We start from the raw sequence: 10,267 nt of genomic DNA, 5'->3' as shown, positions 1-10,267 counted from the left end.
ATGTATAGAAATTATTAATCTTGTGTGTAAGAAAGGATGAGAACTGGGTTACAGTAAGAGCCAAGTTAACTTGTACTGAAAGAAAGAGTACTTCTGTTTTCTGTTTCACTTTATGTTCTCGGTAAGATTTCAGGAAGAAAGCTTGGCATTTTGGGGCAGCCATTTCTTCCCTTGTAATGTCAAAATTAGTTTAATTAACACCAGGCCTTGCATGGACTCCACAGTGGGGCCTGTCTAATGGAGTGTTACTCTTGGTCTTTTTGAAATACAAGCAGCATTTGACCAATTTCCAGTGCTCTTGGTGTATTGTATTAACAGAACAACCACTAAAAAAGAAATACTGTATATAATGTGATCTCTTTTGTTTTGCTTCATAAATGCTTAAGAACTTCTTTTGAAGATTGTTCCTACCTCATTAGCTAGTCCAAATGCCTGTGGTGATCAACGTATGCTACATACATAATGCTTTTGGAAAAAAGACTTATGAAAATAAAAAGTATGTACATCTTGGCCTTGGCTATTGAGAGGAAAAGAAAAAGAATTGAGAATTATCTGTTCCTGACATGGGTATGATAGAAGAATACTATACAAGCTTGAAATATTAAAGTGCTGGCTAATATTTAGGTATTTCTCTTGTTATTCTTTGCTATTCACTTTTTATGGAAATCAATCCAGTGAAACACTCAAGGTTTTTTTTTTTTGTTTTTTTTTGTTTTTTTTTGGTGTGTGTGTTTTTAAGTGGTTTTCCAGATAAATTCTAAGGGGTAAACATTTACATAGTCACAAATACGTAATTCTGTAATTGTGGAATACCTGTGCTTTGTTTGGTATATCTTCCATGGAGATGTCAATGAATATAATACTCCATCTGTGAATATTTTAAATGTTGAAATAAAAAATAAGAAGAACGCCCTATGTGTCATCCCAGTTTCACAACCCTGAAGATGAATTGCTAAGTCATCTGTTGAATGGGTTTTAGTAACACAGAATGGCTTCCTGTGTGAATGCTTTTGGAAATGTGTATTAGCCTTAGCATGCTATCTTCTGAGTACCTCTGGGACTGGACAGTCCACCTAATCCAGATGGAAAAATGCAAAGACCAAGGAGTACGCAGCCTCCCCCCCCCCCCCGAATGTTTTGTAGTCTGATTCCTTGGTATACTTAACTGTATAATGGACTTCTTTGTGTATTTCAAATTTACATATTCATTTATAAAGTGTATTTTCCCCTTCTTGATTAGTGCCTTTGCTTAGTTATGTATGGAGGTCTCATTACTGTTTAGATTTCTGTCTAGGGAAACTAACACAGGTTAAAAAGGTCCGTGGATCACCACTTAGGACTTATGTTACCCCCTCCTACTGAACTGTCAAACATCGACTCAAAAATCCAGTCCAAAAAAAAAGTATTTGGAATCACTCACTTTACACTTCTGTAGTATAGCTCCAAGGTGTAATGGGGCTACAAAAGGGGTCTTAAAAGCATGAAGCATTTAAGAATCTATGTAAAATTATTTAATGTATAATAGTTCACCCAAGACTTAATGTCCATCTGAGTAAAAGATTCTGTTACTCAGAACTGCCCCCTGTCCGCAAGGGCTTTATATGATCATGTTCAGACCTTCCCAAATATGCTTTTTATAGCCATTTTAGTTCTAGATTAACAGTGACCTGCTGTTTCTGACCAAAGTGAAGCACATCCTTGCTCTTCTAATTTCACTCTGGCTTTTGGGAGTTTTAAATTACTTTCTGCTGGATAACTTACTTCAGGTGAAAAGTGATTTAGGCCACTTCCATTTTTTAACTGCCAGGAAAAAAATCACTTATCCTGAATTTCAACACTTGGATATTATAACCACTGTAACCTTTCTGGGTAAGAAAAACACTATACAAAGTGCTTTTCCTAGGACCTCCCCAATTCAGAATTTACCTAGGATTGTGTGTGGAGTAGCTCATGTGTCTTGGAAGGTGATACGAAGTTCCACTTTGGCCCACTTCCTAAGTAAGCCGGTCTTCTGACAGCTCCCACTCTGGCCTTTTTTTTTTTTTTTTCTTACAAATAATTAGCCATTGCTGGACTGATACAGAGAACTCCCATATAACTCTTCACCCAGAGACCCCATTCATATTCTGCCAGTTGTCCCAACAGTGTCTACTGCAAAAGCTTGCAACTCACGTGATTGTTAGTCTTTCTAGTCTTAAGTCTGACACTGGTCCTCAGTTTTTCCTTGACCTTTACAACCTTGACATTTCAGAAGGTTGGTCATCCGCAGGTCACTGTTGACAAGGGCGGGAGGGCAGAGTCTGAATGGGGGAAGGACCCAGCAGTGTGGTTGCGAAGGCTGCAGAGGAGTGGGTTGGGAGCTAGGGAAGGGTGTCGGGTCTGTGGCTGGGCCTGTGAGTTAAGCGCAGTGTGTGGTGTCTAAGGGACAGTGCAGACTTGGCTGTGCTCCGTATGGGTTTAAGTTGACCTTGGTGTCGGCCACAGTTGCAGTCACTTCCCACTTCTATATACTGGTTGTCTTCCTCAGTGCCACCTGAACCATGAGTACTTTAAATAATTTTAAAGAAAAAATATATACCTACTTCACTGTAACATCAAGGATCAGATCATTTTGGTTCTCAAACCACTTTTCCCTCCTACACTTGAGCTTCTCAACGTTAGACCATGGACCCGTCCAATAGTGCGTGTGCGCAGCAGCGCAGGCGTAGGGCACGAGCCAGTCAGGAGCCTCCTGTTTCTTTTTCGAGGCCTGAGCCTTCTTTCTCTACTCACCGTTGGCGTTGGAAGGTGAAAAGAAGAAAGAACATTTTCATTTATTCACACTAAAGTGACAGAAAAGGAGGAAAGGGTAGTGATAGAGTGCATGGCAGAAGTCTGAAGATATTGAGGAATTTGCAGATTTTAGCCTCAGTTCAGGATCAAAATTAATCTGATGTTCAAGTTTGAAGACTAAACCTTTATTAACTCAAAAATAATTTCAGAAGCCTTATGGGTTTCCTTAAAATTATTTATTCAGAAACATATGTTTTTTGGTATCCAAGCAGTCCCAAGTAGCTCTTTTTGATCTGTAATTTTTTCTGAGTGTGGAGAGGGGCTTCTCGCTCATACAGAGTCATTAACTGGTAGGCAGAGCGCTTAGAAACAATTGAGAACATTTTCAAAACACTGAGTTCCTGTAACGCTGCTGCTTGTATTTTGAAGTGGAAGGGGCAGCTATTGCTGTAAGAAGTACTCAAAGCAGTGTTGCCAGCAAGCCATTAGAAAACTGCCTCCAAAAGGTTGGTCGGTGTGATACATTTAAAAGAAATTTAAAAATGCATTGAAGTCTGGGTTTTGCAACACTTCCAACTCTAGCTACCTGCAAGGGGAAGAAGTACTTAACAACTCTTTAATGTAAATATCAAAAAGTATTTGGGTTAGACTATCATCTGGAAATTGTATGTCAGGAAAGGTAGAAGCACTGTGCTATAAGTTCCGTGAGAAGGTGCCCCAGTTCACATTTTACAGGTGGAAACTGAGGTTTCCGGAGAGTAGTTGACTTGGTTGTAGCAACACAAGTGGCAGAAGCAGAATTTGAATCCACATCTGGCCAACTTCAAAACCCGAGACAGTATTTACCTCACTATGTGCCCATATTACAGACCTTAGACAACGGACAGTTTTCTCTTGGTTCATTGATTTAGCAAGTACTCTCATCGAAGTACATATTTCCTCACTTATCGCGGGTATTGCGTTCTAGACCCCGCCCCCCCCACCCCCCGCGATAGGTGGGAATCTTACATTTATTTTAGTATTTATATATATTTTAAGGCTTTATAAACCCCACACACTTATAAACCGTTCCCAGTCCCTTATTAACCTTTTCCACACTCTTATAAACACTACTTATGTTCTTAAACATATTCTACACTCTTAAACCTACGTAACTTTAACAACATACATATACAGTATTGCAAAATCCTGCGATAAATAATTAAATATAACTTAAAAAAAAAATCCCATGGTACAATGAGGCCGCGATAAGTGAACCACGATATAGAGAGGGACTGCTGTAACCCTCATTCTCTGGCATCATAAACTAGGACTAGTGTCTGACCCAGTAACTCTTGTTCAGAATTTCTTAAAGCCACTTCGCCCCATTCCCTGCAGCAGTAGAAAGGGCAGTTGTCCACACTTGCATTCCCAGCACGTGGCTGGGTGACTGCCAAACCCTTAAATCAGGGCTAAACTCTTAAGAATGTCTGCTGGTTTTAACAGTTTGATTTTGCCACTGGCCAAAATTCCTGAAATAGAGGTTCAATTATTCTTGACTTTAGGGACTAGGATTTTTTCTTGGCCTACTTTCTTATCAACTTCTAGGTGCCATGGGTGGGCCTCCAGTTCCATAACCAGAATTAGTCCCATTTCCTGTTAGAATGACAGGGCCTGGCCGGCTCCAGGAGGAGAGCCTATAAACTAAGGTATTTTAGGACTTCCCCAATCTATTGTAGGAGCCAGAGAGCATTTGTGGGAGGAGTTCCTAAGTGTGTTAGACCAATGGGTCATAGATGGGTGTGGGCTCACATCTAGTAATCACTTGAAGAATGTTTGCATTCCATCTTAGTGACCTTGCACTTGATTCCCCTCACCACATATTTTGAAAAATTATAAATCTACAGAAAAGTTGAATAGTAAAAGAAACACCTTTATATCTTTCACCTATTTTACAACTTTTTTTGAACTGTTTGAAAGTAAATTACAGATACATACATATACATATATGCATACATATATAAACATTCACACATGTATACATAATATACAAATCTTTTTGGATGAACTATTTGAAAGTAAACTATAGACATTATTTCAGTGCTGAGTACTTGAGTATGCATTTCTTAGGAATAGTCATGTTAACACAACACTTAATGGAAAATACCATATTTTTTCGAAACGAAAAAGTTAATCACACTATTTTATATATTGCCAATCTCTTTAATAGAAATTTTTGGATTCTCTTATCTGCTTCTGCCGATGACATTTTGTAATACATTATTTGGGCAGAAGTATGTGAAGAAAACTCAGCCTCACAGAAACATGTAGTTAGAAACAGGAGGAGTGTTTTAAAATAGGCTTTTCAGATAGTTGTGGTTATTTTTTGATAACCACGAAACTCGACAAGTGATAGTTTCTTAAGGGTTAGTTGCACTATGTGACTTGCTTGGAAGGTCAAGTCCCACCATTGACAACAAAAGTTGTCAGTTGTCTTCCCTGAAGTGACAGGCTTGGTTTGTTCCTTTTTGAGAAATGCCTGCCAAGTCCACATGTCTTAACAATCATAGTTTGTCAGTCATTGCTACAGGTAAAGATGGTGCTCCATGGAAAAGAACGAGAGTTCAGTTCACAATCCAAACAACTGGGCTTATGCTTTCCCTTGAGGCGGCCATTGAACTTCAATATACCTTTCCCAAGAGTAGAGACTTCCTTCTACCTACCCTCACAATTATCACAACTTGAGAAAAATTCAGTAATTTTATCTCATATTCAGTTTATATTTCAATTTCCCCAATCGTCCCCCTAAATGTTCTTTGTTTCTTCCCCTGATGCAGTATCTGATTAAGGTCCATGCCCTCCGTTTGGTTATTAGTGTCTTTTAATCTAAAGTAATTATCTACTATTTTTGTTTTCCATAACACTGACTTTTAAAAAAGAGTCCAAGCCAAGTACTGTGTTCCACAGTATGGATTTGTCTGTTTCTTCATGATCCAATTCAGGTTTCATGTCTTTTGCAAGAATACTACAGAGGTGAGTTTTGAAAAAAAAATCTCACCCTAGGACATTTTTCATTGCTTTTAGAGAGAGGAAATCAGAGGGGGGAGGGGAGAGAAACATTGATGTGATTGAGAGAGAAACATCTATTGGTTGCCTTTTGTACGTGCCCAAACCAGGGATTGTATGCACCCGGACCAGGGATCGAACCTGCAACCTATGTGTGTGCCTTGATGGGAATCAAACCTGTAACCTTTCTGTGTATGGGACAACCCTCCAACCAACTGAGCCACACTGGCCAGGGCCAGAGGTGCGGTTCTTACTGCATGAGACCAGGAAGCACATCAGGCCAGGCTGCTTCATCCTGTTTGACCACTAGGTTAGCTAAGGTGGTTTTTGCCAGATCTCTCCTTTTTAAAGACACCTTCCCTCACCCTTTAAATTTAATTCTTTGAAAAGCATGTAAGTTTTGGGGACCCAGGGTGGAAGGGAGGAATGATTCCAATGAATTTGCAGTGGAAATGGCCCTTCGGCCATCTTAGGCTTCTTTGGCCACTGAACCAATTGGCAGGGTGTTTGAACAGACTGAGATGATTGATCTGGATCATCTGGAGGAGACTGGGCTGTGGAGAACTGTGTTTGAAAACCAGGGGATTTATTGGTGATCTTTTTTACTCCCTTGATCAGTTGCCATGGTGAGTGAAAAACTGCAACAAGTCACAAAGAAGACTTCAGACTCCCCATCTGGTAAAGCCAATATGCTGGGAGAGGTTCATGGGTCCGGAGAATGGGCAGTGTGAAAAGGCAGCTACAGTGACCCTCACAGACCTCTGAGAAAGACATAGCTGTGTTTTAGATTTTTTGTCTCCCTCTGTTTTCTTTGAAATAAGTTATATGGATAACACCAATGTTGGCTAAAGTTGTAGAGGTGAGAGTATGAAAAAATCAATACCAACTTGCAGTGATGTGGTAGGTGATAGTGTTACAGAGAGAAAGGGGGTTCTTTCACGTGGCGCCGTGGTGTAAAACCCAACAACCAGGGGTGAGGAAAACAGGTCTTTATTTACAATATTCCAACCCGGGGAGGCTGGGAGCATTTCAGCTCAGAGCCCTGTTCTCCCACGGGACCCAGCACTTCCCTTGCTCCCCAAAAGGCTATAAGCCAAAAACATGCCCAGAGTTCCCAATCTCTTATCTGTCAGCTGTCTTCTTCAGGACCTGGGGTATGATGTCATCAGCCTCCGTATAACAGTCCAGGAAAGCCTGTGCCGTGTTTCACTGGATCATGCATGGTTCTCTCTGCCCTTTTGAAGCTGCATGGATTTCTTTCTTTCTAAAACTGTGTGGTTCTACTCTCCAAAATGGCTGCCGCCTTATTTTTAAATTCCTGACTGAGGCCTGTGACACAGTGGGCGTGGTAACTGGTTCTGACCTTCACGGAACTTGCACAGACTCCATGTGCTCTTTCCTTACCATTCTATGGTCAAAACCCCTCCCATCTCCTTGGGACCTTGGAAGAACCAAAGCCATTTGCATAACTAAGACACTAGCTACCAGCTATAGATATGCAAAGGCATCTTGAAAGAAGCCCCCTTCCCCCTAACCTCCAACCTCCAGGCTCTGGGGATTTTTGGTGACCCCTGCTCTGTAACAACAGAACTTCATGCTCACTCTGTGATGGAGACTCAGTCCTTCCACATATCAAAGACCAGAGAAGATGCTGAATGCAGTAAGGCTTGGGCGGTGCCTTGTATATACTCTGTCTTTCCCTCCAGACCCATCATACATTGTCCTCTGTCCTTGGAGGCTGACGTGTATGGATTGTACCCTTGGGCTGTGCTCTAGTTTCTTGCTGGGCTTGGTTCGTGGTGAAAGAGTGACGTGGAGCAGGGTCAAGTCAAGCTGGCTGTGTTTCCATCTCTGCCCACTGAAGGTGACTTCTGTGTGAATTTCTTCTTTTGTGTTCTACTAACTGCTCCTTTCCCTTGCCTTTTGGCTGTGGGATGGTCACAGTTCTTCCATTATTACTACCCCAGGGAGATAGCATGGTTACCCTAAGCCTTTGTTCACATCTTTGTAAATAGCCTATTTTAATAAACATACTCTTTTAATTAGCTTAATTTGAGTAAGTCTTTTCAAATTGGGAACCTGACTGATAATGGGGTAAGCAGGATTAGCAGAGAACTATTATTGGGATGAGAAATCTGTTACCTGGCTTTGAAGATAAAGTCAAAGGAAGATCAACTGAGTGTATCTTCTAACCTGCTTTTGGCTTTGCAAAGGACTTTGTTCAGCTATTTAGTGTTTGTTCTTTTTGCGCTATGTGGCCTCTACAACCAGTCATGGTAATGTAGGGATACTGTCTTTCTGTTGGCTGTGGATATCATTAAGAAGTCTTTGCAAGGCATCTGGCCTCTTGACTGAGTCTGTTCTATGGGCTGATTTCAGTCAGTTTGTTTTCAGACTTCTATTCCGCCATTGCACTGCCCTGCAGATTCGGGGAGATGTAGGCATTGAAAAAGATTTACAGACTTCCTTTGTAATTTGGCCTGGATTAGTTGGCTCATTTCTTTATTATTGGACAAAGGATCTCAAATAGAGTCTTCTCGATGGTAGTAGTACTAACAGCTTTGGTGTAGATATGCCTCTATTCATGCGAGAAGCCCATAGACAATTAGCAAAATATCTTCATTTGTATAAATCAACTTCAGTATTTACAGATGTCTCATTCAAGGGAGACTGAATTGCCTTCTCTGTGGGCTTGACAAATAGGAAAGGTATGACACCAGACCACTCTGGAAAAATTTGTAGGGTAGGAAGTGTCTCATTCTCAGTTGGAGATGCCATTCCAAGTCCTGCAGGCCAAGTTCAGGAGAGGATCTCTGGGCACCACCTAGTGGCCATCTAGGGAGCAGCAGAGCTGCTTAAATTATCTGTGGTCGGATGTGTCTCATTTCCAAACCATTGTGGACAAATACTTTTGTAAAATACAACAAAAAATTATTAGAAAAGTTATATAACAAACAAATACACACATAATAGAAGTCTCAATTTTTATTATTAGGTTCAACAAATAATAACATTTTAATAAATATAATCAGAAGAAACAACATGTAGGGAAAAAGAAAAACTGCACATCATTCATTGCAAGTGCAAACAAAATCAAACTTAAAATTAGAGTAAAATAGCTACTTCCCCATATTTAATGCCTAGTTACAGTTTTGAACAAACACCGTATGTACCAATATGTTTAGGTTTCGTACCAGATATTTGTACACATATATACCAATATTTCATTTATGTAAAAAATTTAAGTTTTTAATGTGATAAGTAACTGTTCTTGCTTATTAAAACAACTAATGTAGATTGAATTAATAAAAATGTTGCAAGGGATAACGTTTTGTTTTAATAACATACAGAGTAGAGAAACCAGCTCACAGAGGTCTATTAGTGGGAGTGGGAGAAGATACTTTAAAGCAATCTCAGCATATTCAGGATATTAATTTAATTTTTATGTAAAATTAAGCAAGTAAGGTTATATTTTCAAAAGTCATCTTTGATCTTTCATAAATAGTCAATTTAAAAATTTATCTTGTATTGTTATAAATTATCTTTTGATAAAAGAAATAAATTTCAGATCCATTTTTGGCTATTGATAGAAAATAAATTCAAAACATTCTATCCTGTATCAAAAGTATTGGTAATTGTTGTTAAATTATGGTAAATGTTATTACAGTCTAGGTATATAAGTTTTGCCTTTCAAAATTATAACTTCTGTTTTTGCCCTTAGATCTAATTTGCCATTGGAGAAAATATGGTTGAACAAGTAACATCTTTAAAAAATAGGAACCAACTTTTAAACTAAGAGTTTGTTCCTGGGTTCAAACATTCTCAGCAGAATTCCCTTCTTAAGTAATCACTGTACCTCCGCAAGCGAGACTAGTTGTTTATGATCGGCTTCTCTATTAGCACATATTAGAGAGAATATTCTTTTTTTTAAGTATATTTTATTGATTATATTGTTACAGTAGTTGCAATTTTTCCCCCTTTGCTCCCCTCTGCCCAGTACTCCCCTAACTTCCAGCAATCCTACCCCCCTTAGTTCATGTCGGTGGGTCGTGCATATAAGATCTTTGGCTTCACCCTTTCCTATATTATTCTTAACATCCCCCTGTCTATTTTATACCAACCGATTATGCTTCTTAGTCCCTGCACCATTTCCCCATTTCTCCCCCTTCCCCCTCCCAGCTGATCACCCTCCAAATGATCCCCATACCTATGATTCTGTTCCTATTCTGGTTTGCTTAGTTGGATTTTGTTTTTTAGTTTCAGCTGATAGTTGTGTGTTTGTTGTCATTTTAGTGTTCATAGTTTTGGTCAAGCTGTATCGACTCCGTCTTTCCCTTGGACCCTTCAGCTGCGAAGAGAGGGGGGGTCTGCTGCATGGGCAACAGCAGACCCTCCATATTACCCTGCCCAGGCTCTGTAGCTTCAGCGTCATCGCAAGATGTCGATTCAA

The sequence above is a fragment of the Furipterus horrens genome, unplaced genomic scaffold (assembly GCF_987537825.1).
Source record: "Furipterus horrens unplaced genomic scaffold, mFurHor1.1.pri manual_scaffold_5, whole genome shotgun sequence".
NCBI classification, from domain to species: Eukaryota; Metazoa; Chordata; class Mammalia; order Chiroptera; family Furipteridae; genus Furipterus; species Furipterus horrens.
The sequence above is the reverse complement of the archived record's forward strand: the minus strand, read 5'-3'. Positions refer to the sequence as shown.